The sequence below is a fragment of the Bidens hawaiensis genome, unplaced genomic scaffold, assembly GCF_021521415.1.
Source record: "Bidens hawaiensis isolate Kalapana, Puna unplaced genomic scaffold, B.hawaiensis_p1.1 tig00044101_1, whole genome shotgun sequence".
In the NCBI taxonomy this organism is placed as follows: Eukaryota; Viridiplantae; Streptophyta; class Magnoliopsida; order Asterales; family Asteraceae; genus Bidens; species Bidens hawaiensis.
Genome location: NW_027497821.1, coordinates 65,125 through 70,551, shown reverse-complemented (window position 1 = coordinate 70,551; position 5,427 = coordinate 65,125).

The following is a 5,427-nucleotide window of genomic DNA, read 5'->3' as shown; positions in this document are numbered from 1 at the left end:
CCGGCTAAAGCGGAATACGCCCGCGTGTGACGTACAGATTGCCCAAAACACATGTGACACTATTAAGTGAAAATATTATCATTAATTCATTTAAATCCCAAGTACACAAGTTTATCAAATTAACAAACACAAAGAAGAAGGAACAAAACAAATGTCTTCTTGTTTATTATTTAAATAACCTAACTTCTAGTATCTTCGTCAATTCATCCTCTAACGAAAGTACCTGTAGCATATATATAAAATAAAGTCAACTAATTGAATAGTTGGTGAGTTCACACAAGTTTTTGATATACGTACATAAAAATCATGCAATTCCATGAACAAGTGTAAATGAGCAAGTAAGGTCCTTTCCAACTAGGGATTGTGCACCAGCGTACTCAGATAAGTGCAAGTAAGGTCCTTTCCAGTTGGGATTTTGTACCAACGTACTCGGATAATGAGTCCATTTTCCACACATAACAACAAATGTCTTGACCGCAAATGGGGGCGTATGATCATACTATATAGAAGTAATCCATGTGCAAGTAATTTTGAGCAAGTAACATGTAACCACACAAGTCCATGTAGCGAATAGTAGTTTGTAAATAACGAATAAACGATATTGTAATTTGGATAGGATATATATGCTACCCCCAAAAGTAGTAAAAGAGTAAAAAGGGAGTGTGAGAAACTCACTTTGAAGTTGAAGACAAACTGGAAATAAAACCAATAACGTGTAAATGAAATCAAAGCAATTGAACTTCAAGAACTAGAATCGAATGTACAAAATAAAATATTAACTAACAATAAAAGTAAATAAATCGGGTTGTCGGGGATTAGAAGTGTTCAATGTATATTTTATTATATTATGGCGTTTTGATAATATAATATTATTGTTAAGCTTTAACGAATTTTAATGAATTGTTAATTTAATATTACTTTAAATTGTGAGATTAATATTAGGTTTGAATATTATAAAAGTTATGGAAATATTGGTGTTTAACGATATATTTTATTTTGAATAACGAAAATGTTAACGGATTTTAAAGTTTAATGAACGAAAATATGTATACATATATATAAGTCAAACTAGTTTTAAACGAACTTGATGGGTTTGAGGTTTATAATGTTTATGAATAATGAATCTTAACGAAATTTTAGTTTGAAAATAATTACGGTAGCGTGTTATAAAGTTTAACGAAAAATAATTATTTATAAATATTAATCGGGTTTCTAACGAAAAACTTAACAGAAACGAAAGTCTGGTTTTTAGATAAAAAAAATGATATTATTTGATTTATAAGGATTTTTAATTTATTTATCGATTTATAAAAAACAATAAAAGAAAAAGGGTTCTAGAAAAAGAAATACCAAAAATAAAATATAGGATCACCCGGGTTCGAAACCGGGACCTTCCGTTTATAAACAACTGACTTAACCATTTATACTACCTTGTTAGTTGGTTAAAGATTATAAACGAAAACATATGTATTAACATCATAGTTCATCTTCTACATCAAATAAGCCCTAGATTTCAATTCATCAAATCCGTTCCATGTTTGCTTAATTAAGGTTAGGGGTTTTGATTATCGTTTGAAAACAATGCAAAATCATATAACAACTACCTCGTATGGTTCCGCGAAGAGGGTGAACAAGACATGGCCAGAATCGGATGAACACTAATTAATTAGAGATAAAAGTGTGTATATTAGATAGAGGTGAAGATGTGAGCGAGTTTAAACGAATAATGATGAACATTCAGAAATTTCGTCCCGAAATTAAAATAAAATAAATTTTAAAAGAGAACAACTAATATACTGAGTTGTTAGAAGTTTTAACAATTTTATATATTAAAATAAAATAACGCTGATCTTTGAATGACCCGAAAGAACGCCACAAATAGGAAATATGACAACGACATTTATATATAGGATGTACCAGCGGCGTACCCACCATGCCCTTATCATATAGTATTTGTCCCGTTCCAAAAAATCATTCCAAGTTCCAAGTTATTTCACACAACCGGACTTACAACATTTAGAAATTTCGTCCCGAAATTAAAATAAAATAAAATTTAAAAGAGAACAACTAATATACGGAGTTGTTAGAAGTTTTAACAATTTTATATATTAAAATAAAATAACGCTGATCTTTGAATGACCCGGAAGAACGCCACAAATAGGAAATATGACAACGACACTTATATATAGGATGTACCAGCGGCGTACCCACCATGCCCTTATCATATTGTATTTTTCCCGTTCCAAAAAATCATTCCAAGTTCCGAGTTATTTCACACAACCGGACTTATTATATTTTCCATGCGAGGACTTTGATAATTACGTGTCGACCCATAATTACCTCTATCGTCAGATGGTCCATATCACTTGCTCTATTGTGTGGTTTTAAGACACAAACTTTAGAAAAGTAAATAAAAATTCTCATATAGAACGTTGAAAATCAAGATTTTTAATATTAAGAAAATCGGTTGTAAATCGTGATGCTTTTAATCTTAAGAAAATCGGTTGTAAATCCTGATGCTTTTAAATTGAGAACTTCAATCTTAAGAAAATCGTTTGTAAATCGTGATGCTTTTAAATTATATGGTGAAATAAAATTTATTCTATTTTATTTAGATAAAAGATTTTTAGCTGTCGCTAACACTTGTAAGTTTTATGAAACTTTAAACGTAAAAACAAATGTTTCTTTTGGCCAATGGCATAGGAAAAAAAATAATAATAATAATTGTCAAGTTACTTGACTTATTGAATGAAAAATAGTTTCAAAAGGACTCAAAACTTGTTTGAAGCAAATATTTTACTTTAAATATTGTTATATTAATAGTAGTGACGATGATAATAATATTACTAATAAAAATAATAAAAAAACATTAACAATAATAATAATAATAATAATGATGATAATTACCGTAATAATAATGATGGTGACGGTGATGGTAGTAATATTAGTAGTGATGATAATATTAGTAACTATAATGATGATGATGATGATGATTATAGTAATAATAATAACAATGGAGATAATAAATTCTTTTTAAATAAAATCTATTTGACTGAAAGTTAAAATAACTGAGGATTTAGGATTAGGCGCGTGGTGTTAGTAAAAGATAAATGTAGGAAAGTATGCAAAAGAAAATATAGGCGATTGTGATGAGTTTTGTAAAGATCTAAGTATTGAAACCGGAAAATCGTGTAAGGTCAACAAAGGATGCGGGTTAGGATATTGCATGGCGGAAACAAGTTTGGCCTTCCAAAGTATGACGGGTGTGCTAGGGTCATCACAATGATAATAGGCTTGAAGCATGAGGTCAAACATGTGATTGAGACAAATGGTTAGGTATAGGTCTTGAAGATGGGTGAGTGGCTTCGAGTTTGGGTGGGTTTTAGCAATAAGTGGTAATTGAATCTATCACAGATTGAAGTATATCAACGTTTCAGGAAAGTAAAGTGGTGGGATTTACACAAACTGTACAAAGGGTGTGTTTCAGCGCGAGGCCTTTCGATTGAGCTTAGTTTGCGTTTCCAAGAATGGTGCTGGGTTTGAATTTGAATTTACTATAGTGATGAAGGTGTGTGCGGTCAAACGTGGGGTGATTGGGATCGCGGAGGCCAGTTGCTTGCTAACTTGGGTTGTCATTTTGCGGTTTGAGTGCGGCAACTTGGAAAATGAGAAGGCATGATACGAAACATGAAGAATTTGTGTGACTTGGGACGTAAGTATGAAAACGACTAATAGATACATCAATAAAAACAAGTAAAGAAAAGAAATCGCATGAAACAAATTTGAAATCAAAATTGGAATTCCGATGAAATGTCCTGAGTTTTCACCTTTCAATTAACGAAAACCTCCTAAATTATTAAATAATTATATGGAAAAGGTATTAAAGTTAACAATAAATAGTGAAATCGAATTGAAAATCGAGTGTTCATGTACCACCATGACTTTTCTAACTTTCAGTTCTAAACATAAGAGTAAATGAATATAGAGATAAGGTAATCGAATTGAAATTCGACCATTCATGTATCACCATGACCTTTCGAATTTTCAATTCTAAAACGTAGTAGTAAATGAATAAAATAATATAGCAATCAAATCGAAATTCAACCATTTATGTGTCACCGTAACTTTTTGAATTTTCAATTCTAAAACATAATTGTAAAATAACAAAGGAATTGTTCGAAATTCGGTTATTACTTTGCAAACTTTTAAAAGTTTAAGCCGTAAATGAGCGTATAAATAAAGAAAACGTGTCACAAAATATTTTTTTCAAAACATAAATATTCTCGTATAAAAATGCGTAATTAAATTGAACCGAAATCTGGGTATTCGTGTACAGACTTCCAGTTATAACACATTGTAAAACATACAGGAGTACAACCATATTCTTTTCACAAAGAGAACATGGTTGCGTTTGAAAACTTAAAGTTGTGATTCATATGGCGTTGAAAGTGGTATGCTTTGGCTTAATAGAGTTCATGCTATTTCCTAACTCTCCAGGTAAGCAACCGGGTCTCGCATCTGATTGGGATTTATACGCATTGCTTATCCTTAGGTTTCAATAACATTGGTGTCAAGAGTTTCGGAAAACAGGCACGTCTACCTTACAGTTTACTACATACCCGCCATAACGAACCATCTTTAAGAAGAAGAAATATAGGACCACCAAAAATCAAAAATTTGATTATTGAAATTGAAAATCTTTGCGTTAGGCATAAGCCTTGGACTTGTGTGTGCTTGTGTAATTGAAGTAATTGAATCATCAGTATAATAGTATCAAATAAGTGCTTTGAACAATCAAATAGGGCCCACATAATTTCTAACATGCAACCCTACACAATTAAGCAAATAAACTAGAACCAACTAGAACACTACGTCTAATGTCCTATCTTATAGTCACGGATCTGATACCAATCTGTAACACCCCGGTTAAAGCGGAATACGCCCGAGAGTGACGTACAGATTGCCCAAAACACATGTGACACTATTAAGTGACAATATTATTATTAATTCATTTAAATCCCAAGTACACAAGTTTATAAAATTAACAAACACAAAGAAGAAGGAACAAAACAAATGTCTTCTTGTTTATTATTTAAATAACCTAACTTCTAGTATCTTCGTCAATTCATCCTCTAGCGAAAGTACCTGTAGCATATATATAAAATAAAGTCAACTAATTGAATAGTTGGTGAGTTCACACAAGTTTTTGATATACGTATATAAAAATCATGCAATTCCATGAACAAGTGTAAATGAGCAAGTAAGGTCCTTTCCAACTGGGATTGTGCACCATCGTACTCAGATAAGCGCAAGTAAGGTCCTTTCCAGTTGGGATTTTGCACCAACGTACTCGGATAATGAGGCCATTTTCAACTAATAACAACAAATGGCTTGACCGCAAAGGGGGCGTATGATCATGCTATATTG